This window comes from Pipra filicauda, unplaced genomic scaffold (genome assembly GCF_003945595.2).
Source record: "Pipra filicauda isolate LSUMZ 115617 unplaced genomic scaffold, ASM394559v2 scaffold430_size1018388_pilon, whole genome shotgun sequence".
Lineage (NCBI taxonomy): Eukaryota > Metazoa > Chordata > Aves > Passeriformes > Pipridae > Pipra > Pipra filicauda.
The window spans coordinates 378,899-404,582 of record NW_024104566.1 but is presented as its reverse complement, the minus strand read 5'-3'; the positions used below and the strand labels follow the sequence as shown (position 1 = coordinate 404,582).

Genomic DNA, 25,684 nt, shown 5'->3' with positions numbered 1-25,684 from the left:
TTTTATGGAACTTGTTCAATGTGATACTGCTTAAGAACAAGCATTGAAACTCTAAAGAAAGGACTAAGATAGCTTTATATTTTCAAGTATATTCTTGGATAAAAAAAGTCAGCTGAAGGATTGTGTAGATCTTAGTCAGTTGTTTCCATGCCATTGCTTTGGTAAATTTCCATACCAGTTGTGGCTGTATAAAGTGTTAGGATGTAACAAAAGTGATTTATCTTTGGTTGTGCATGCTGAATGCCAATTTTATTGCATGAAGCTGTTTTAATTATCTGTCCAGAAGACTAAAAAACAAATTAAAAATCATAAGGGAGTAGCACACACTTTTGAGATCAGATTGCTTTCACTTCTACAATCTCTGACCCGCTGTCTGTCTTGTGAGGTGAAGCAATTGGGTAGATGCTAATGTGAAAGAGAAGGAATGGAAAAGAGTGGTATCATACAAATCTATTATTGAAGATTCTGATTTACTTTCTCAATGGAATTTTCTCATGATAATAGCATGTTTCAACTCTTGAGCTGTGTAATAAGTCTTATACAATCACCAGTATTTTAAAACTAGTGTATTAAACTTAGAGGATGTGTATCATCTTTTTAATATAGAATAACATAGCTCTTCTTTTTGATACTGTTCTCTACTAAATTTTTTCCTAAGTTATGCATTTAGCTTTCATCTGTGAAGAAGCCCATTACAAGTGAATTAATACACAGTACAGCTACCATTTATATACTCTAATATACCTCACATTTTTCCTGTCTGAAATGGCAGGATTTATGGATTGAAAAAAATTACCCTACAGTTGCATACACAGAAATTGTCTAGGCAAAGAGCCCAAGAGCCCTTTGAACTAAGGGGCAGGAATAGAGTCACTATGTCAAGAAGTGAGGGGTAAGGTGGCTGGGGAAAGCAACTAAAGGTTTGACAAGTCCAGGAACCAGCCTTGGGAACCAGTGATAATGTAGGAGATGAGCTGGAGTGAGTGAAAGTGATAATGATGATGATGTGGAGACTGAGAAATGCTTTAAAGAACTTTTGTCCTAGGACAGAGATTAAATTGGTTTCCTTTTTCCAAAGAAATATGGAAGGCTAAAATATTTGGATCTGGAATAGGAATCCCAGAAGAATCATAGTCTTGATGTCTGTTCTTCAGAAGAAAAAGATGTCAAGGCACCAGGAAGCAATGCCATCACAGAAAATATGCAGGAAGACACAGCTTATCAAACTTGTTCTCTGAATGACCAAGTACACTCACAAGTTATCTACAAAATAACCACAACAGGTCGGTCCTAAATGAGTGTTTCTTGCAATTCTTTAGAGAAATTAGGTAGCTTGTACACATGCCTCTGGCAGCCCCACGAAGTCACAAGTGCAGGGTAGAGGAAATGTATTTTTTATGATAGTTAAAATATTCATAGATAGCAGCTGAGCTACCCAGAGACAGAAGACTGCTTTCATCTGGAAAAGCTGCCAGATAGGCAGGTTAAAAGCCCGGGCCACCATAGGGTGTCAGCGTCCTGCCATTCACGGGGCTGGCATCACCCACATGTGTGCAGCTGCCTGCAGCCAGACCCCTCTGCCTGATGTCAGAGCCCTCCAGCTGCTTTGGGTGTTGAATTGATTTATACCTTCTTGACGTCAAGCCTAGCAGTATGTGTGCTTTATAGGCTTTCAGTGGACGTGCCAGCTGATTTGCTGACTACATTTGGGTTGAACTTTTTGTTCTTAATGTAGTGCTCTTGTGTGGAGGAAGCAAATTCTGAATGGTGGGGTATGGTGGGGTATTGTTTCTCTTTGATTTTGAACAAGATAAATATTTTGGCTTTTAAACCAAACATTTTGGGATTTCCTGCCTTTTGTAATGTCATTCACCATAAAAGTTTTCATTGCTTTGAAATTAAATCAGTTTTTTGAGCTTGAAAATGCACACAGTTTTGGTGTGGGTTGTCATGTCATTGCACTATCTAGCTAACAAATGTTTTAACATAAGGGCTTATTCTAAATATGAAGTTATTTTTCTTATCGTCCATTTCTGGTGCCTGGATTCTGTTGTTGACTAGTGTTGATTAATTGGATAGCATATAGGAGGAATCTGGGACAAAAAAGCACATATTCTAGGAAAAAAAACATAGATCTAAACCAAGTTCCCTGCCGTGGCATAGATTCAAATAGTTGGTTTTGTCCATTGTTTGGCAGTAGACATAAAGAGGAATTCAGGAAGCAGCACCTGTGTATTTAAGGAAATTAATTCCTTTTTGGTATGATGCTACATAAATAAATCAGTGTCTGCTACTGATTAACATTTTTATTCATTTCTTTTCATACTCTGACGAAGCTCTGTAGGTGCTGTTGGCATTTTTCTAGGGGGGTTGCTTTGGAGTGATTTTTTTAAAGTCAATTTAAAAAAATTAGAACTCTTTCGAGAAGTCTAATTTTATATATTGGTGGATAAGAGATGAAGTAATTTTTTACTTTTTTTTTTCCTTTAAGGGGTAAGAAACCTGGCTTTGCTGAGACTAAGCCATTTTTCAGTGTGACAAATTATCAAGGAGCTGAAATGTACTCCCTTGTTCAGTTCCATGGGTTAAAACACCTTTTTGCTATGGGGCACTAACCAGTCCTTTCCTACATTCTTTTTTACTTAAAAACCTTTCTGTATACCTATGTATCTATATTCAGGGGCATTCCTGAATGTCCTTCAGTCATTAGACCTAAATGCTATTTACCTAAGCAAAGAGCTATACTGGTAATATTCCCCTCTATTATAGGAATAAAGTGCTTCTAAATGAAACCAAGCAAGGAGGATTTAGAATTCTCTTTTGACACAATTTTAATTAAACGAGTTGCTTTCAATGTTGTGATACTGTGTCCAGAATAAATGGTATTAAGCCAGTGTAAATAAAGTAATTACCAAGAGGAATTTGTGTTTGACTAGACAAGTCACTTATTATAAACCTCAACTTTTTTGTTACATTTTTTTGTTAGGCATCGGTTTTAAATAGAGTTTTTACTAATTTATTTTTGCTTTAATTCGTATGACCTAATTTATCATTCATGTATAGTGTCAAACATTTAGGGAACCATTTGAAAAATAGTGTCTTCACTTAGAAAATAGTGTCTGAGTACCTTTAGTCTTTGTGTTTCTGAATTCTAAATTAAATATATGTTTACACAATAAGTAGGAGGAGTGGGAATGTGCTTCAGGAAATTTCAGCACAGAAACATGCACATCTGATCAAACAGCAGCTGGTTTGAATGGTTTTATTGGTTAGAATAAAGAGTGCCTTCTGAAATAAAAGTCTAAGTATCAATTTTCATCAATAGAAGTATGAAAATCCACCACTTAATATTTTTTGAAATACCTTAAACTGTATCTTGGCTTTATCATATCACAGGAAAGGTGGAAAGGTGGACTAACCCTGTGATTGACTGAAAAACTGGAGGGATAGCCCAGTGTCAAATGAATTATCCCCTTCTTTAAAACCAGGTATTGTTCAAGGGACTGGTTTCTGGTTACTCTGTTGAATACAAATTGCAAAAAAAGCTACAAGCTACAGATACTTATCTTAACTTTCAAAGCAAGGATTCAATGTTTGGAAAAGCCACTGGAATAACAATTCTATAGGCTTTGTTGCACAGCCTAATTTAAAATAGGAGCCAACCTTTCAAGTTTATCCTCCTTATTGTGCCTCTGTTCTTTGTAAATAAAGCTGAAGGAAAGGCTCAAGTATGAGAATAGCTGTTTCTCATTCCTATCCAATTATTGGCCTTTCTAGCAACTGCAAACACATTGGTTTCAGGTACAAGTATGTTCAGTATTGCAGGTATGTGTGCATGTATATAACTGACCCAACTAACAACTTTGTTAAAGTCCTGGTAACCAAATTCCATTAGTCAAAGTCAACTAGATTTTAACACCTGTAAAACTTCCCTATCTGTCTAGTTCCTGGAAGAAAACCTTGTTTAAAAACAGCAATTACTTCCCATTCAAAATCACAATCCTTCGAGAAGTTTTACACAGAGAGACATAAGATTATTATGGAAAATGTAGGAAGTTTCAACAGAGCAAACATTAAGCCCGTGGTGCAGAATGATAAGATCACTGAATTATATGTATGTTTTTAAAGTCTTTCTTAGGTTTATCTCTGGAATCTGTAAAGCAGCTATTGCAATTATGTGTCTTAAGACCTGTCTCTATTGGAGGCAGTGTTGTAACTGCTGATTTGATCTGGTTTGTTCATGAAGGGAAATTCACTGACTTGGACCTATAATTTTAAGTTTAGCTATCAATGAATGACTCAAAAGCCACTGCAGTAGATAGAGCAGGAGGCATCTTGTATCATCCGTTTAATTTCAAAGAGTAGGAGACTTTCTTGGAGATGACCTTAATTTTCCATAATTTCTGCCTTGCTCTATGGTAATGTTCCTGTGGCTGAGTTATTTATTAAGGGCATACACATCACACATGCCTGTTTATGGGGCAGCTGCAAAGTTCTCTGTCTGTTCCTCTGAATTTCCATAGTGTTTTGCATGACAGCAAAGTAAAACCGTAAACTGAGAGCAAGGACTATTTCTGGAAGAAATAATAGTTGAATTATGCAATGCTGTGATGTATAGTGCTCTTTAAAATTAATGTGGGAATTTTGGCTTCCAAACAAGAAACAAATGGGAATGCTTTACCCTTCCACCCTTGTGCACATGCATAGATATATATATACTATATTTCTTATGAAGGTGGAGAGATGGTATTTGAATGAAAAGAAGGAGAGGTCATTTTAAAAAAATCAAGGTGAGGAATAAGTATCTTCATCAACTTTATTCCTCAGACTCTTACTTTGATTCATTTCTCTTGGGTGGTGGCGTTCATGCCACTGCACATCTACTGCTGTAGCTGTTCTGATTAAGACACCTTTCAAAGCTCAAAACAGTTATTTAGTGTTTAGTCAATGAGTTAAATGAAAATGCTTCAGACAGTGAAGGAGAGATGATCCTGAAGAGTTAGAGATATCACTGTAAGAGAACCTATGTTTACTTGTATTTATTTATATCTTTGTATGTGTGTAACAATTTTAAATGTGTGTGTATTTATATATATTTTAGAGAAGGGCAGCTAGTATATATCAATGTATATCAACAGATGCCAATTTTGTAGGAATACATAAGTTTATGCTAGAGGAAGGAAGCTTCTCATAATTATCAATATATGGGCCAATTAGAATTTATAACTCCAGTAATTTGAGCAGGTATGGGGTCAAAGATTTTCCTGTGGGATTCAGGATCTTTCTCTCCTGGAAATTTGCTTATAAATACTGGCATTTGATGATATCAGTCCATTAAAAAACCCCAAACAATAAGGTCTTCAGATATACTTTTATACCCATAGGACTTACAAGTGTTTTGTACTGAAAAGATTCAGGAGTGTCCAAAGAAAATTGTTTCACCCTAAATCAAGGACACCATCCATTCTGATGGATAAATTTTTACAAGGGACCTGTGGGAGCTCTTCTAGATCCCCCTCCAGCATATCAATTACATTAAGTAACTGATCTTGCTTAGTATAGGGGTATCAGTGCTTTTTTCATGTAATTTGTCAGGATGAAGTTCACAGCTGTTAAGGATATATCTTGCAAGATCAGGCCCTCTACTAGTGCTGGAGGAGTCATGGAAATCAGAAAGAAATTAATTTGCTACTTAGGTTATTTCTACCTGGAGTGGAGTAGAGGCTGTCTCTCTCATTTTACAGGACTTGGAAGCACAGTTGTGCCTAGTACTTGTCTCAGAAGTCCCATTTATGAGTAATTCCTTTTTACTGATCAGGCAGTCTGGCATGTACAAGTGCTTTGTGTCTATCCACCCACACTTTGTCCTTTCTGTCTCCATCTGAAATACTCCACTCTGGGGCTCAGTAATACAAAATTGATGAACAAATAATATGCTACAAGTGGAAAAATATACCACTGAGTAAATGAGTTGGTTGCTGCTGCTTTCCAAATGCCTGAGCTTTAGCTAGAGCAACTCATAAAACCAGAGATTTTCGGTTTGTTTCAACGTTTCCCAGCTCTTTACGTTAAACTCTATTCAAGATAAAGCACTGGTGTGGTAAAACCCTTTTATTCCACTGAAGGAGAAAAATGGGAAAGGTATTACCAGTATATTATTAAAAGTAGAAACACACCTGTCTTTTTCTGTAACTGTTGAGTTTTCACCATGTGCATAGTACTGCTAATCAAAAAATATATTTGTACATTTTTTGAAGGTTTAAAATATACTTTTAATTTTCCTGGCAATTATGAAAGATTGAAAGATCCCATGGCACTAGATAGATTCTGACTATGAACTCAGAAGGTTTCTCTGTGCCTAAGGTGCATGGCACTTGCCTTTAGATTGGATGCAGGGACCTAGAGTATCAAACAGGAAAAAATGTGGCTGCTATTGTCAATAGTGGTTATTACAGTGTGGTTATACTGCCTAGCTTGGGTGTACTAAGTTGTCTTTTGCTGTCATCAGTGATATTAAAAACACATTTGCTGCCCTATATTCTTTTTTCTCTCAGTATCCTGGTGCTGTATGTATAGAAGATTGTGTTTTAATGGCAGAAGAAGAAGGAGGTCCTCCAAGTTCAGGATAGGCTTTGCTATGTGTTAGGTTGACGTGGTGAAAGCCACGGGCTTTTTTGAGCTCAATAGTTTGCTGAAGTCTCTAATGTAATTAGAAATGGAAATGTGTGTGTAAAAAGGAGGTCTCTGAGGTGACCAGGGGAGGCATATTTTGGTACAGTGAAAACACTGGACAATTCCAAGACTAAATAAGAAAGACAAGTGTTAAGAAAGTCAGTGAGGAACAGGTTACTTCAATGAAAATGGATAACAGGTCTGGATGAGAGATATCAGAGAGAGTTAATTTATAATCTGGGTGATATAGAGTATTCTGCATATTATGTTACTGAAAACAGCTTCCCAAATGATTCTGGAGAGTTCCTGCCCTGCCATCTCCTTCCTCTCCCTACTCGTTATCTCTTCTCAAGTAATGCTGCTTTCTTAGCTGTTTTCTTAGACCTCTTCCTTTCACAATATTCCAGTATTCCCTAACTTCATTTGTACCTTTTTTAATTAATTAGGACCAGTGTCCTAAGGCACTGTGAACACCCAGTAAAAAAAAATAAAATCTTGATTTCTTGTTTATGGAATACTTCTTTCTGGAGCATAAATGAGGTCAAAAGAAATTTTCCATGGGTTGAAATTCTGCTTTCAGTATACCTGTACAGTCTGGTGATTACAGCTGCTTTTCACTTGGTGCTCTGAAAAGAGAATTTGTCCCTGTAATTTCAAAGCTGAGAAGAGTAGAATTAAGACTTTGCCTAATTAGTGCCACCTTTTAAAGGTCTATTTTAAGATGTCTTCCTTTAGCCTGAATCATGTGATAGTTTCCAAAAATGTAATTTAATCATATCTGATTGCTTGCTGGAATCTGCAATTAACTTAGGTGCAAGGGAATTAACAGTATATGCCAGGTGCTGCATAATTTACCAGGAGCTGCTTGTGCCACATATATGTAAAGTGTGTTGCTGTTTAAAATTATTGGCCAGAATATTTTAAGCTTATGAGTGAGTAATTTTTATTACTTCCTTTCATTTCTGTCCCTAGGATGACTCAGATATGAAATACCATGTAATTATATTCTGTATACTATCAAACTATCCCTTGCAATTATGCCACATTGTAATTGTTCTTCTGAAAGATTCGAAGCTACCTACCTAGAAAAGTTATTTTGAGATGCAATTGGTTGCTAGGGTGAAGATTAATTTTCAAGGAATTCTAGATATATATTGAATAAAAAGCTTAAACAAACTCATTGAAAAAAGTAGTTCCCATCTCAGAAGACCTCTGAAATCCATTCCCATTGAAAAGGGTAGAAAGGGTTTTAGAAAATATCTTATTCTGTTAGGACTACATTTTTGTCCTTTTTGAGAGTCAGTTCTTGCATCAGTTGCACAGTCAAAAATGGCAAGAGAATGAAAAAATTGGCCAACTGCCTGCAGGAAAATTTTTTACTCGGTATTTGTAATGCTCTTCTGAGATCCAGATTAGTACCCTAATCCTTCTCTCAAGCACTCTTGCATTATAAATTTCAGAACTTTGAGACAATGTCAGGGTCTCTCACATAGGCTTTGTACTTCATTTAATTCTACAGTTTCATGAAGGTAGAATTTCAGACAGAATTAAGCCTCAGCTTAGGTCTTGGTTCAGGATTGATAGCTGTTACAAGTTTTCATATCTCACCATCTGGAAGATGGTTTTTTACTGTGTGGCATTGCTCTTCTCTGTCAAAGTTCAAAATGTGCACAGTCACTAGTATCTGAAATTCCCTGGAAAATTTTTGTGAAAATAAATTGTGAAAATATTTTAACTGGAATACTTGCTTAATCTAAACAGAGCAGCAACTCTGAGATTTAAAAGTTCGTAGCTACTCTGTGATGGCCAGGAGGTTATCAGAAACTGTGGCTTCAGACCACCATTGAGTTGGAAGATATCACAATAAACCCAGCACAAAAGATAAAATGACTCTTGCCTCGTGATTTCATCAGACACTCAAGATTATGCAACTTTCATTTCCCAAGTACAAAGCACCAAGTGTATGCCAACAGCATAACAACGTGGGGATCTGCAGAGACTTCTGCATACCTCCTATTACCTGTTATTTATGTTGAAATCAGGAAGAAAATTGCTCAGTTTCATGCTTTTGAGTCCATTTACAGCCTTTCTTTACTGTTTATAGAACTGATGAATACTGTCTTTCATTGAAAAGACTGTGCAGATCTTACATTTCCCAAGGAATAATGCATTCCCATAAAGCTGTCACAGACTCCAAAAAAATGAAAGATAAGAGGAAAGCAGCACAAACTCAACAGATTTGACAGTTTATCATTGTCTGAATCAACCGCAATTGATGTAACCATATCAGAGACTTGCAGGTGTTTAGATTTTAAGATGACATTTGAGACTGTAAAAGTAGTATTTGCAGCAACAGCCTTGATAAATATAATCCTGTCTGAAGCTCTGTGTGTTCCCCATATGCTGGTACTTTAGAAGAGCAGAAAAGGTTCATTTATAACCACATACAGAGAAGTTAACAAAAGTCACTAAAAGCTTTTTTTTGAGGCTGTGAGCTGCCAAAACCAGCTAATGCCTTTAGCCAAACTGGACTGCCAAGTGATTTGCACAAAGTGTGTGTGGAGCTCCAGAAAGGCCAATCTAGAGAATCAGATTTAAGTATTTTGTGGATGTGTTGTTTGGGGTTTTTTCCTAGTAAAATCTACACACTCACAATTGTCTATGGGAACTAGTTTCCCCTCCAGTTTACAGCTGGAAAAGCCTGAGCCTGACTTTTGAAGTGACCCTGAAGACTAAAAAACAAGATACTGTACAGCCAATTGGCACTTCCTTGTGTCTACATCTACATTTAGTTACTTGACATACTACTACTCTGCTTATGGAGAAACCAGAAGAATAATCATTTCTACATTTGTCCCTAAGTTTCTTCCCCTTCTGCTACCTTCTACCTGGTTTTGCCTTCCCACTTTACCTTTTTCTGTTCTCCTATTTTCCCTCTTTCAGATCTCTATAGAGTTGTATGTTGTTTTCTTTGTTCTTTTTCATTTCATCACCTTGTGTATGTCTTGTTATTATTGCTAAATCACTAAAATAGGCTTCTTCCTTGTCTTGCAGAGTCAGACTGTTCGGAGACATTGCCTGCGATGAGTGATTTTCAGAAACAGTGACTTGGTGGAGTCATGGAACAATCAATGAAGGTTAACTGTGCAAAGGTAATTAGAAATCTCTGTACTATTTTATGGCCATGAAAGCCACGTTTCTGCCGAGGACGGTCTTGTTAAGAAGGTGCCAAGCCTCAAGGAGACAGCTGAGTAGTACAGGTCATGCATTAGTAGACTCCAAGCAGAATGTAGTGGATCACAAAACCAGATAACAGCAAACAACCTTCTTGAAATAGAACTGGAAGGCAGTGATCCTTCACGGCGTGCGAAATATTAGAGAAATGATCTTGCAGTGATGATTCAATAAATCCTTTTAGATTTGAAGATCTCAAAGCTGATGTTTGTATATACATAGGGAAAAACTCACTTGTGGCAGTTTGCAGAAGCTTCTGTGAGCCAGTAAAAAAAAAAAAAAAAAAAAAAAAAAAAAAAACAAACAAAAAAAAAAACACCAGTTGATTTACCAAGAGAAGCAAACACCACTCAGTATATCACAAAAAAAATTATATGCTATGCACAGTGAAAATGTTGTATGTTGGGGTTTTTTTCTTCATTGTTTTTTGTTGGGCTTTTTTTTTAATACTTTTTTTAAGAATTTGAATTCAATTGGGTTTGCAGAAGTGTCTATTCAGAACTCTGCCCGATATTTTGCTTAGCCAGTGCAATAAGGATGAGCACCAGCATTGTTAGAACTCTGCAGGTGGTTGAATATACTTGGAAACATACATTTCACTGAGAACTTCAAATTCTGATTTTCCTGTGAATTGTCACAAATAGGGATCAGGTACCTTTCTGTGCTGATACGGGGTTTTCAGCGTGTCTCAGAAATTTCATTGCCATTTATTGCTTGAGCTGAGTCTGAAGAGACTTATCACCATTCTTTAATCTTTTTGCAGGTTTTCAAAAAAGCTCTTAATATACTGCTTCTTGTTAAAAATTGTCAGCACCATTGGCAAGCACTAAAGATGAACATGAAGGAGTTGTGCTTTTCTGGATGTGATTAATTTTGGCACAGTACTTGTTCCCATGGCTGAGCCCTGTGTGCTCTGCTGTTCTTGTCAGGTTCATTATGTGTGTTTTCTCTTTCCAAGGTATTATGTCTTCACTGTGAAACATTCACTCAGGCTCAGATTTGGCAATCAGAGTCTGAATCTTGCAGCATGCTGGCTTCCAAGAAAAAATAATTTGTTCCCTTGGAGGGAGGGAAGGGATTTGGATTTTAAAATGCTTCATTGTATTTTATAACACAGAACTCTCTTTGCATTTCTGTATATAACATTTTGTAAGCAGTTGCTTAGAAGTGACCTTGATGATCATTAAGTAAATTATAACATATTATGTGAAATTTCAAGTTCTGTTCATAAATGTTAAATTCTAAGAAAGTAATAATAGCTCAGACATTAAGATGCTCTTAATGTGACTGTTTACGATGTTTTCTTTTCCAGCTAAGAGCAGTATATAACGAGTGACTTTTTTAAGCATGTTTTCCCCTTTTAGGAAGTTAGCCTTGAAACTGTAACATGGCTCAGGAAACTGAGTAAAACACAGGTATTGTATGTAATTTCCTAACATGTCTGTAAAAGACGTAAAAGGAAACAGAAGTGGTTTAAAGCTAAACTAGATGGTGTTCATACAGACAGAAATTCCTATATGGGATTAAACTGAATATTCAGCTAGTTCATTCTTCTAACAGAGGCTACATAGAAAAAAAAATCAAAGAATCTTACATTATTTTATTTCTCATCTCAATTTGCTAAGAAAGCACAGAGTTTGCCATAATATGACACAAATATGAAGAGGTACTAGCATTCAATACTGTGCTAAAAGTCGGTCTCCAGTCAGATCTTCTTATGGAGTGGACAACATAAATAGCTTCTAAACATCAATAGATTTTTATTGCCAGGGCAAAAAAATATATAGGCCTAAAAACATTGAATGATCACTGATAACTCGTTAGAGAAGTGCTTATATTTGCATTGCAACGTAAGCAAGTAATCTATTTCAACCTCTGTAATGCTTTAAGATAAATAGATGTTTATCTGCAAAAGCAAAATCTTCATGGCCAGGGCAGATCTGTGGTAAAGTAGGACTAGATTAGTAGTGAACTTGGAGGCTATAGGGATGTATAGCAATGGCTACTCATGGCTTCAGTATGCCAATCTACACTTCTTTTTATTTTAGGCATAAGTTGTTTTGCTTTACATAATACTGATGGTCTGGGAAATTTTGCCTTCACAAAGGACCTTTAAATTATAATAATGAATAGTTGGGTGTGGGTTTGTGACATTTCACTAAACAAAAAATTCCTCCTTAAAAACATATTTGTGGGAGGACTTCATATTTTGTTGACTCCAGCAAACTTTTGATTTAACACAGATGAAGGATATCAAGGAAATGGTTCAGGAGTCTGAAATTCTGCTTACTCCCAGATTAGCTCAGGGAGATTGAAACAGTAATGCCCTCTCAGTTTCATTCTTGTCATAAAAATTAGGACTTGGGAACAGCTATCTATTTTTGTCCACAATATTTGCTGCTCTGAAGCTGCCAGTTTAGATGCCTGTTGTAGGGTGAATGATCATTGCTGTTGGGCCTGAGGTGAAACCAGTTTCACAGAAAACAGAAAGATGAGTATATTTTTATAACAGAATCATTTTGAAATTAAAGTAATTCTTCTGTTTCTTGAACTATAATTTTATCTACTGGTGAATAAGGAGTTGCATATTGCAGTAATTCTTATTTCAATCAAATCTGTGTAAATGATGATACAGACTTCAAGCCAGCAGGATTTTTATTTTAACAAGTCAGTAATTATTATTTGATGATGATATTAATCAGTATGATAAATTTCTGAACTTTGTTATTCCAGTTAAATACAATCTTCTGAAAGTTAAGAGTTTGAGTTACTCAGTTATTTGAAGCCATTGGAATGCAGCTTTCAGCCAATATGTTTGTAATACAGCTATTGGTTAAGTCTCCCTCATCTTTTTTGCTCATGAGATAACGTGGCTGATAACCTTTATACAGTTCAGGGACTTACTTCATTGCATTCTAATAGAGTTTCTGGAGAGTATAGATTTAGATTACAATGTTGAATGGCCATAGGGCCTCAGGGAAATATGTTCTCATTAATGGACTTGTTAATGATAATCATTGAAGAGACTCTAATAGTATCAGATGTAAATGTTGTCACAGCTGTCCATCTTTATCATGCAGATATGGAGATGCATCATTAATTCACACAGACTGATTCTCAGAGCTGTGCACATTGATGCAGTATGATAATGTCTGAAGGAAATTAAGAGCTGTGCATTATCAATTTAATATTTCAGATTTTCGAATTATACAGTCTAAGAGATAAGAGGAATTGAACCGCAACAGTACTATGGGTCACTCAGAAGAGATCAAATTCAGACTATGCCTCTGTCAGTTCCAGCTTCATTATGCTCCTTTGAAAGGGATAAGACAATGAAAACTTATATCAGTGAAGTCCCTCAGCTGCAAAGTTAAAAACATATATGCTATACAAGTACAAAAAAAAAAATATGGCAATATAAAATAGTTTACAGAATCTAGAATAATTTTTTAAAAATTTACTTGTAGCTACTTACTTTTATTAAAGTATAATAGTGTCTTATTCCTTTGTCTTGACTTTAAAGGATTTATTCATAATGCATTGAGTACAATAAATCAGAATCTGTCTCAAATTTTTAGCTTTAGATGCTCTACATTAATAGCATGTTTATTAATTTTTTGCCAAAATTTTGTGAGAATTTGATTATGAATATTTGACTTTGTGTTTTGAGGGCAGTGAGGTTGAGGTTTTTTTGGTAGGAAACATACCAGATTATTTCTTTGTAACCATCTGAAATATCAGTGTTTTTAGAACAAATAAGAAATGCAATTTTTTTTTTATGCAAGGATACAGGTAAGCTTTTAGAATTAGTAGGGTACTTATAACTATATTGTCACTTGTGTTGGAAATAGTAAACAGGTAGCTGCTAAGATAAAATCAAAGAGTAGCCTTTCAGTGACATGTTCTGATATCAGACTGTGTCCTACTGGATGGGTCTCCCTAAATGAGAGGGAGAGGACAGTAAAAGAGCATATTTTACAAATGATGATGGTGGTAAGTTGTACTAAAAGGAGGACAAAACATGAGTAGATAGCAGTGTCACTTGTGCTGAATTGTAACCAGTTGTGAAGTCATGAATGACAGAATTCAATTCCAAACTCACCAAGGACAAATGTATGGGATTCAAAAGAATTTACCTCTGAAAAGTTAAATGGCATATCCCTAATGAAAGATAAACAAAGTTAACACAGTGTGGAGGTATTATTTTAGATCAGTGAAGAATCAACAAAACCCTGAACTAAGCATGTACATCAAACTAGGGAGTAATTAATGTCAGACAGGTCTACATTATTCTTGCTGCAATACACTGTACTCTTTTTTGAATTCCCAAGACTGAAAAGTAATGCTTGCTTGCTTCCTCTCAGCTCTTTGGGCATTGTCTTTTGTAGAGGGGCTGCCAAGCCTTGCAGATATTTGACAATGTGGGGTGTGTATTGTAATGTCTGTAACAATTACCTGGCTTGCTGTGAAATTTTAGAGAAGTAAACCATTAGCATTTTTTGTGCCATGTTACCTCTACTTTTCACAAAGGTAGTTCTGCCTCTCTTCCAGACTGATTCGATGTGTTTTTTATGTTGCAATCTCTGCAAAATATAAAATTTACCACCTATTCATCTCAGTCTCTCTGTAACGCTTGTAACCTGCTTTTTATTTCCCTGTAGGAAGTCCTCTTCTATCTCCATTGTAAGGTTCTAATTTTAATAATCCTAGCCCTTCCAGAGCTCTTTCCCCAAAGAAATATTTCACTGTACACACCACTTAGTGTGTTGATATTTCTTGTTAGTATGCAGCGTCGGGTTAGCTCCTCTAGATAACCTTGATAAATTAAAAATTGGCTTATCAATATTCAATCAACCTAGCTCATTTACCCAAATGTCTGATTTCCTTTTTGTCAGAGCTGAGCTAAAAAGGCCCAGCAAAAGTAAATGGAATTAAAATTGCATATTTTTGTTTGAAACAGGTATTAAATCAGTAGTCTGTTGCTAATGTCACCTTAAACACATTGGTTTATCAACAGCGAAATAATATACAGTGGCAGATATGACATCAAAAATAGTTTTCATTAGACAGTTATTCTTTGAATACAGTGAACATCTAGGGAAAATTGGGACAGGTGGGTTTGGTTTGCCCTGTTCTTTGTATAACTATTGTGTCTTGCTGAGTCTTCCACATATTTTTTTTTAAATTTATAGAGTTTTATATATTCCAAAGGGCTGGGAGGCAGGCAAAATGAGCACCTCCCAAACTCATCTTGAGTTCATGACAGCAGCATGATTTTCCAAATCAGATTTTCCTTCAGCTTGTGCTTCATTACCTTTACAGTTTAGAAATCCTCAAATATCTCTTTGTGTTTGCACTACTGTTGTTATCTGTTTTCTGTAACTGTCCCACTCAGGTAATCAACTGCTTTTACTGCCTTGGACCAGTCTTTTTGTCTGTTGCCCATCATCTTGGTTCTGCAATTTTAATTATAAGTTATTCAGGGGAAGTGTCAGCATCGTTTTAACTTTATAACAAAAATCTGACAGCACATCAAGTGAGTGGACAGACGAAAAATCACCAGGCCAAGATTTTCAAGAGCTGCAGTGATTTGGGGGGCCTGAACTTGATGCAATAAATAGGTCTGATTGTCAGTTGGTAGATGGATAGCAGCATTGTCACTGGAGAGGCTTCTCATTTCTCTCTGCTTGAGAATGGCTTACTTTGATGTTCTGGGCTTTAGGCAGGGACCCTGAAGCTCCAGGGTGTTCTATGATATGTTCCTAAAAACATTCATGTGCTCATTTCTCAATGGCTTTCTGAAAACTGTTGGCATTGTAAGTCAAAAGAAGGTCAACCTTTTATCACAATACATAGACTTCATTAATTTATATATAATATGAACCCTGAAGGCCCTAATTCATAAAATCAAAGTTTCCTGAGAGTTTGTCACCTGGTTTCATTCTGTATTGTAACAGCTGTCCTGGAAACAGAGAACTGCAGAAATTCCTTGATTTGCTTCTGTGTTCAGTGGTCTGTAATTCTGTGGTGAAAAGGTATTCCTATTATTTGGGGTTTATTTGGGTTTGTTTGGTTTTTGTTTGTTTATTTTGGGGGGAGGCGTTATCCCTATTGCAGAGTCAGAAATGCATTTTGCTGAGCACTACTTATTGTGCTAAAGTTAATCTACATGGGTTTTGCATTAAGACAGTTAAAATTGTTTCCTCTCTGCCAAATTAAAAAATCTAAGATCGAACAATTTCCCTTTGAATTAATTTATGCAAAATATTTTTTTAAAGTTTTGTGGGTTTAAAACCTTAAATGAAAAATATTGCTTTAAAAGAAACTAAATAAAATATTTTCTATTTGATTTAGAAGGAATTTTACTTTTTAAATTTTGCATGCTTGTGGAAAAAAAAACATTAATTGCTTACACAGTTGTAATGGCTTGATTAACTGATAAACTGATTTAAGCATTCAAGTACATTTTGTACCCCTAGAGTGCTTCCATGACACTTGACATAGCCTTATAACAGAAGCCCAATTAAACATGAAAGACAGAGTCAATGAAAAGTAAATTTAGGAAATTACCTCCCAGGATTTGAAAGTTTTCCTGGAAGAAATGCAAAAGGATCAAAATTTTATCTTTGAAAATGTCCTAGTAATTTAAAAAGGTGTACCTGGTAAATTAACTTCTGAATTTTGCAGTTGCCCAAGGATATGAATACTAGAAAATGTTAAGGCTATTTTCTTAGCTTCATTCTTATGTTAAGACTTGCAAAGTGGTGTTTAGTAACTCCTCAGAGAGTCTTTGTACCCCCCCAGTTTCAGTTTGATTAATGTCCCAGGTCACCCATTGATTCTTCAGCTATTCTTGCCTTCCCCCAGCTCCCACCCTGCCCCAAGGGCAGTTACTGTAAAATTAAGCCAGGTGAGGTTTAATTAAACCCTGACAAGATTCAAGGGTTTGTTTCACTTTAAAATCTCAGGACTATTGTTGCTAATCTTAAAAGAACTGAGGAAAATGCTTCAGACACTGTGTATACACTATGGAGAAAAAATACAAGGGGAAATGCAGGCAAGGAACTGCTGTTCAAACATTTTATCTCAGAAAGTTATTGCAATTTTATATTAGATGAATATTTGTGTGTGTTTCCTAGTGGGATTGGCAGTTCATTTTTAGAAGTGACCAATTGCAGAGCATATACAGTATCAAAGATGCTATTTGATATCATCGAAATTTTGCTCTACTGGTTTCTCTGTAATCCATATAGAAATGTAACATAAGAATGACCTATGATATAGCTTTGCCTCAATAACTTCTTTGTAGTTTGGTCCAACCACACATTGGCCCTGGATTAAAGCTGCCAATTTGAATTCTATAAAACAATGTCCTGTTTTATTATTGAAACAGTACAGAGAAGCAGCTCCATGCTGCTGCTGGTGTTACTGTTCACCAAAAGGATTTCTAGAAGGAAGAAAAAAAATTTCCAATTTCAGAGTTGAATGTTTAGCGTATTTGGTGCTTCTTTAGAGCACTAACCCTGCAAAATAGGTTTTGCACAGTTAATATGTACCTCTGTAGTATATGAGACATCTCTGCTATGTTGTTCCTGCAGGGTACACAGTATACATCCTTGGGGATGTATGGCTGGAAGATGTTCTGTCTCCTCTGCTTGGTGCAATTAATTTCCTTCCAATGCAAGAAAAGTTTTTTTCTGTAGGGTTTGGAATTATGGAGTAGGATGGAGTAAGTGGAAACACCTGAAATGAATAACAGGTGAGGAGGGGGTGCCCTCTGGGACGCTGGCCAAGGGATGGAAGTCAAAGACTGTTCTAAAGGTACAAAATACTTTGGTGTTTGCATAACAGCAAATAGAAAAGAAAAAATACATTTAGCAGTAACAGAAGTTTGAAATATGCAGACTGGAACACAATTCAATGAGTAGAAGACTTTGGTAACCACAGTAACAGTAGGCGGCTTCAGCCTTTGAGTTATTCATCCTTGCAGCAGGAATTTAATAGAGTAGTGGTGGAATTTGTGCTTGTCCCTTGGAAAAGTCAAAACAGCCCCCAAGGATGATAATGTGGAAGAGAAAACTCTTTCTGAGTTTGAATTTTAATAGAAAACCCCAAGTTTCTACACAGGTTACTGTCTTGTATGCACCTAGACAAATGGCTTCCAAGGAAGAACTAAGAGAAGAATCTGTTTGCTTTCATTTCACAGTTTGTTAGCTTAGCTCTGTGAAATGCAGATTTTCATGATACTACACTGGAAGCTGTGCTATGTATGTGTTTCCTTTTAAACAACAGTTTGTATTTCATATTAATTCATATTTTAAAGTCAGCCTTGAAATCTGCAGTTACTAACTATTCTTGCTGCATAAACAGTGTTAACAACAGATGTGAGTAAACCTCTGCCTGTATTGCTTTGACTTTTACAATTCCTGTGATGTACATTATGGTTTTAAATCAGGTCTAAGAACAGATTTTGTGGTTGGTGAAAATCTAGACATCTAAAGCTAAGAGGAGACTATTGTCTAAAAAAACTCATGGCAATTTTGTGCAGGGAGGGCTAACTGATGTCTTTATAACACACTGCCTTCTTACCTAACAGATGATCACCTCCTTCCTAGGAATCACCAGAGATCTGGCCAAAACCCACGTGCACAAGTCCTACCTGTTTCTTCTTTGAACATCCTGTAGCTGAAGGCTCTAAGCACTTGGCAAATATTGAGTGTTGTTTTATAACGAATGATGTTCTGAAGCATGAAGTAATGGCATAGCCTGTCAAATCCAAGAGGTTGCCAGTGGCAAAATTTACAATGTCTTCTCTTTCTCCCACCCTTTGCACAGAAAAGACTAAGAATTCCTTTGGGCAACATCAGGGCAGCAGAGGGAGAGAAAAGTTAATAAAATAATTTTTAGTTTTATTAGTTTAGTTTTTGATAAAACCAGTTTAGCTTTTTCTCTTACACAAAATGAAGATAAATTACCTCAAAATATTGGAATTTTAAATTTGAATTTAAAACGGTCTTACTTTAAACAGTAAGACTACAATGGCACTAAGTGTGTGAGAGATGCAGGTGGGAGATGCATGTCAGCCTAATCTCAGGCAAATTCCTACCTAAATGACCACATTTCTGCTGAAAGGTATGCACGTCAGGACACTCTATACACTGGACTTCAGTCCTGGAGTTAATTAGACTAATATATTAGCTTCAATGTCAAGCTTGACCATGAGGATGCCTACTACTGAATACGAAGGCAAGCACAATTCTGGAATAAGAAAAAGTTTTGTTTTAACATCTTTGTTCTCATAAGTTGTTTTTTTTATGATCACAAAGATATTAGTGCATGAAAAACATAACTTCTGACCAATGATCCAAAATGCATTCCCAGGCACATATGGGAAAGCACTAAGACTGCCGGGGAATGACCCGGTCAGCTCCCGAGTGGGATGGCTGCTGTCCTCCTGGCCTTCTCCTTTATCTCAGATCTCATGCTGTGTCTCTCCTTGCACGCTCTCCTGGAGCAGAGGCTTGCCCAGCAGGAGTGTATTTCTTTGGGCCATTTGGCAGGGGGGCTCTGCAGACCTGCCAGCTGGGCTGGGTGCTGATATGCCAAGGTTGGAGAGCTCTGGTGTGTATCTTGGATCCCTGAGCTCCCTGGGGCATCTCTCGCCTGTCTCTGGGTGCACAAGTGCAAGTAAACACTCAAACCCACAAACTTTTAAAATACTAATAGGTAAGTAATGAAAACCCTCTTTAGATAATAAAAATGCTATGCAGATGATGGTGGCCAGCCAGTGCTAGGAAAGGTTGCTGATGGCTTTTATTTTAAAATGAGAAATCTAATAAGTGAGACTTCTTACTAGGATGAGGAAAAACACTTCTTTGCCTTAATGCTGTATTGTACGTATTTTTCCACTTTAGCGATAAAGATAGCCAAAAAACATGAAAAAAAATCTATCATTAGCTCCAGCTTTACAAGTATAAATCCATATGCTAGTTAGCCTTTAGAAAAATAGCCATTTGTGTTAAATTCATTAAGAATTTCCCATTAAAAACCGAGCACCCATGAATTAGTTTGACAGAGAAGACTGCTGGAGCATGTGCTTGGATTTGGCTCTGTGTGTTCCCAGCCTTTGTCTTCACTGCAAGTGTTGCTGCCAGCTATTTCACCCAGCCCAGCCACAGCCTGGGAGCCCAGAGTGATTTGATTAACAGATGATGAATTATGCTAACTTGAACTGTGGCTTGTGGTTGAAGTCCCACTGTATTATTATTATTTTGATTCTTAGCAGAATTTGAATATTATGACACAGACCCTATTAGGCTGGCTAGCTCAGACTTGAAGCATATATTAAAATTATGTCTGAGGTATCTGTGATTGGCTGGCAGTTCATTTATAGAATATATATATGTGTGTGTAGCTTTTGCTAGTGTTGCAATGAAAGAAGGCTGAATAAAGATATGAGTAAGCAGCTCATCAGAAGTGTTCACAAAGTTGACAACAAATTCAGCTTGTGAGGCCAAAGTATTTTCATTGTGAGGTGTCTGAGTAACCTTGAAACAAGATCCTGCTTTTTTTTTTCCTGTTTACACCAGAACAATGTCCCCAAGAATCTACAAGTGTTTGTTCCTCTCAAAGCACAAACACTGAAAGGAGGGGTGTGGGTGATGAAGGAGAATGCTAAAATATGAATAGAAGTTATAGTTACAGCAGCCACTATTCTGTTGAAACAGAGTTCTCTGTATTATCATGAATTTCTAAGCTCTTTTCAGAAGATCTAATGCTGAAACTAATTTATTGTTAGCCTTGTTTTGAAATGGTTTAATTATTTGATTAATTGAATTGTTAATCGTTGAGTCATCCAGATTTTGGGGAGAGAACTGTCTACTATGTTTGTCCATTTGTCTTCATGAGGTATTCAGTTCTAATGCCGTTTGTTTTATTATTGATACTTCTAGGTAAGTGCACAAAGAGCTAAAAAAAAAAGTTATACCATTAAAGAAATACTTATAATTGACTGTACTCTGTGTATTTTTCATCTGGTTAAATTTTCTTAGCATTGGCTAATACACGTTATTCTGCACTCTTTCCTCTAAAATTTAAATAAACTGAGTGAGAGCTTTTTATTACTACCTGGTTCATAATCAGTCAGGCTCAGCTTGATCAAGTCACAAGAAATGGGCAGGGTAGGCTAGAAAAGAAGATATACACCAAAAAAAAGGAATTATGATATGGCCATAAATACCTTAAAATGCTTGTTGGAACACATAGGAATAAATTATGTTACAGAGAATATTTTGCTTCCCAACCCATGGATATTGCAATTAAGCTCCTACTTTGTTTCCAAGTCTATTTATAGTTCCTAGATTATGTGAAATCCTTATGAAATTGTTTAGTACCCATGGTTACCAAACACATTTCATAAACTAACACAATTCTAATGCTGTGATATATCATCAATTTTTTTCTTTTTTCCTAGCAGTAGGTTTCTGGTACAAATCCTCACAGGTATAGATAATAAAATCCAAAAATATTTCCTGCATTTTCAGTAAGCTGTATTTAACATTACTGTTTCTGCCTGGCTTTACTGTCAGCATGGTGTTGTGGCACTTTGGAAACATAAATAGTCTTGGCCTGCCTGTATTCCAACAAAATTTATCAATCTTTAGGACATACTATTTCTAAAGAGATGACAGCTGGAAAGCCTTCATGCCTAAATCTAAACTGCACCTAAGCCTCATAAAACTCCCTTTTTATTTTCCTTTTCTGTTGAAAATGTAAGCAGACAGCAGCTGTAAGGGTCCAATAATGCTAAGATGATCCCAGATGCAGAGGCAAAAAACTGGAATACTCTATTGAACACGTGAGTGCAATTCAAGGGTCTTGGGGGCTGGACATGTTAATGAGGACGACGAGTTATGTTAATTAGGGGATGGCTTTATGTTAACTAGAGGATTACACAGGTTTCTGCTACAGTTACATAATTGATTAATATTTCCCTTAAATAGGATTAAATGAGGGGGAAGGAAACAAAGGGGTTTCAACACGGTTTGGTAACTTCATCTCAAAGTCCTTCCTTATCCCGCTGCAGGAGCCAGGTTAATCCACATGGTTGTACATTAATGGGTCTTGTGAGGAAGGTCCAGTCCTTCAGACTAAGAGATTTCTCTCAGCCTCTGTTGTCCAAGGTTTACCACAGTGACCCACCAAGCTCCTTTCTGCTGGCAGCTGGGTTTTGGCTCCTACAAGCAGCAACTGTTGCAGCTATAATAACTGTCCTGTTAGAAGTCCTGTGATATTTTCTTATGGTGGTAGGATTTACCACCATACATTACTTTTATTAATGTTTTGTTCTTTTCATCTGATGATTCAGGAAACATGTAAAATTGAGACAGAGATGCTGTGTCTTCCGGATTCTCTGTAACATAAAGATAGGAGTATTCACCAAAGACTTTTACAGCTATGAATGATGCCCTGTAAAGGGAAGAAAACTGGTATAATTGACATAATACACTGAAATTAAAGCTATTATTTCCTGCTCCTGTTATTTCTTTTTTTCTCCTTTTTAATGCATTAAGCCATTCTTTGTTTTTTCTTTTGTCTCTAGCCTATTTTGACACCTCTGCTATGCATCTCACACACATAAAAAAATCATGTGATGCAAATGACATATATCAGAAAAAAATAATATTTACAAACTCCCTTAGTTTTATCTGCTCCTTGCTTTTTTCCTCTAACAGTCCCTTCATATGCTGTATATATATATATGTAACTAAATCAAGTAGCAAAAGCCAACATGACACCCATATGTACGAGTAATTAGCAGGTACAGGCTGATTGCCGTCAGAAGCAGGTAATGTTTCGGCACTAATGGGCCATTACAGTGAGTGGGCATTATAGTCTCAGCACTTCTTTTGTGTGATAATGTCTTCCTGTGCATTTTCTGCTTTTCTTGCTGACAACAGCCTGAAATATAACCGCAGCTAAACCAGGTAATCCACCTGATCTAGATCTCCTCACTAAGGAAAAACAGTTGGGTAAAAAGAAGTATTTGGAGTAGTATTAATATTTCAGAAGTATGTTTAAATCATCTAAGGCTTGTATTGTTTTCCACTCCAATCATGCTACTTGTTTTTAAATAAAAGCTTACAGGAATCCATTCAATTCACAGGAGAGCTACAAAACTGCAATGCATATATCCATTCCTGTGAACTGTTTATTATATTGTTGCAATTCATCTTCCCCTCCAGATATGTATGTTAGCTGATCAACTCGACAATTGGAAACATATCTGAAGTGCCTGTGGCTCAAAATAGATTTTGGAAGGGGGTGGGGGGAATAAATCGTTCACTTTGAACTTTATTTGTAAAGCATAGATTCTTGTTTCATTTTCTCATTCTCTCAAATGCAGTACACAGGGACTAGTAGATGCAGTGTTTTTACTTATCAATGGATAAAAAAAGTTCTGCTCAGTTCTGTAAGTATTTATTGGTGCCATTAGGGACTGGGAGACTGAGGTAAGCAGAGAGAGGATCATAGCTGCTTCTGCCCTGGCTTAGCTGTTTTCACAGCTGTAACCCTCACCTGCAGCAGTAGCTTCTCCTCCACTTCACAGCATGGGGTTTGGACCAGGCGAGTTGTTTTGCAAGGGCTTTGTGCAGAGTGGCTTCCCATCAGGGATGACTAAACAGAGACCCGCTGTGTGGGTTGCTTAGGAAGGGAGAGACTATTTGATCGTATGCTGCAAACCACATTATACCTGGGAAAAAGAGAATTTTCCTTCTCTTTTTAGCCTGGCTCTGTAGCTTAACAACCTTGGTGTAACTAGAGCATGGAAAGTCTGTCTGTGGGAGGAAGATATCAGATGTCTTGAGATATAAGATTCCAACTGCTGTAAGCCTCACTCCTCATTTTATACCTGCCTTGGGAACAGCACGGACTAAAGCTGTTCATGTGAAATGACTAAACAGAGAGCACCTGTTCAGAGAGGGAAATGCAGTGAAAATGGGTATGTCCAAATGACTATGTGGTTGCACTGCATTCCTCACCCAGCCATGCAGGAGCTCTAATGTGAGAAACCATGAAGCCTTGTTTGGGGAATTAGTACCCACTAAGCCCAGCAAAGGGACTGTGGCCAGGGATGTGGTGGGCTGCCTGTGGCAGGAAGGGCTGGCTCCCTCCCCTGCTTCCCCAGCTGCAACTGCTCGATGCCTCACCCATGTCAGTGCATCTGGGCACCTAAATCACTGTTGAGCTTTCCCTGAGCGAGTCCAGCATCCCAACAGTCTGTAACAGCTGACATGCTGTTCAGCAAACTGCTCCTTGCTACCTCCTGTTTAAGTCCTGTTTCTTCATGAACTCCAGGTTGTCCAAAACTGGAATGTGTTTGTGCAATTTCTCAGGATCTGTAAATCCGGGACCATAGTAAGATGACAGTATTTGTGATCCAAGCCTCAGAATACTGTAGACAATGTGATCTCAGCATCTGTTGTGTGAGATAATTGGTATGTCTTGGCTGTGTGTCTAGTGTTAGGCTGAGCAGAAAGATGAACACACTGTGCAGATTGAGGTTAAGCCAAGAACAACATTTCCCTGAATGTCGCTGGAAGTGAGTCCACAGCATGATCTTGCAAATGTGATGTGTCTCCCCATGAATCCTTTACTCTCTTTCTACCAGATACTCTATAGTTCCATGTAGGTTTGTTTCTTTTGTGATTTATGTGGAAAAATATCTGTTATCACCCTGTTTACAGTCTCTAGACACTGTTCTTATTTGATGTCACTGTCATCTGAGCCTTGTGAGATCATTCCCATTGTGCACTTATATGGTGGACTCTTCTAACATATGCTATTCGATCTGTTTACCTGGAATGTGGCACTGCATTGAGTGTGAATAAAGCTACACTCACAATCACAGAGCAGTACAAGAAACAGCAGGAAAAACAGATATGCAAGAACACACGTAATTGATTGGAAGAAAAGTGAACGATGCTCACTTTGAATATGAGGGTTTTGATTTATGGTGATTTCTGTTACTTGCCAGTGAAAAAAATAGTCCTTGATATTGAAGACCTTTCTGTGGACTTTATGTTGTGCTATGAATAACAGCAGGAGCATCTTCATTTATGTGTAAAAGTGATCACAAGAAATTTTTTTTAACTCTAAGTTTACATTGTAAGGGTTTCTTTTTAATATGTCACTTGTTCTTTTGTGAAGTGTGGCTGTCAATCTCCAGACACTCATGAAGACCAGTATGCTTTCAAAATTTGCCCAAATTTTGAAACCAAACATATTGAAGTCTCAGTTAAGTTCTTCCTTTTGCCTTGGCAAAAACAGTGAGATAATTGTGATTTAAGCTGAACATTTTAGCTTCAGATTTCCATGTTTTATGAAAGGAAGAACACCTGTCTTACTGTGATCCTTGCAATTCTTAAAATCATTTCTGAGACAGTTGTGCTCAGATGCAACTTCTACAGTGGTAAATGAGGTTTTGTGAACTACTTGCAAACCTATCTGAAGCTCTTGAACCCCTTCTTTATTTTCTGTAGTGATTATTCTCCTTCCCTCTTTCTCCCCTCTCTCTTTTTTATTTTCTTTCTTTTTCCCTGACAAAGGTAAGTTCATTTTAAAGTCACATTTTCCCAGTCATGTACTGGGGAGGATGAATCCCAAAATACTAACTAGTTTAAATTCACTCTGTACAGTTTTACTGGGCTCATTGCAAAGCCTGTATACAACAAAGGAGACTTGGCATCAGCTCTAAAAGAATTCAGACTGAAAAGTG

At 36.9% G+C, this 25,684-nt stretch overlaps 1 long non-coding RNA gene across 1 annotated transcript in view; it reads left to right on the top strand.

Moving 5' to 3' along the window:
* Window positions 1-9,817, top strand: part of LOC120324135 — a 137,919-nt gene extending 128,102 nt beyond the window's left edge. Inside the window, exon 3 of the long non-coding RNA XR_005565152.1 lies at window positions 9,727-9,817. This is a non-coding gene — a long non-coding RNA (uncharacterized LOC120324135). The remainder of the gene's footprint in view (window positions 1-9,726) is intronic.
* Window positions 9,818-25,684: the final 15,867 nt, after the last annotated feature.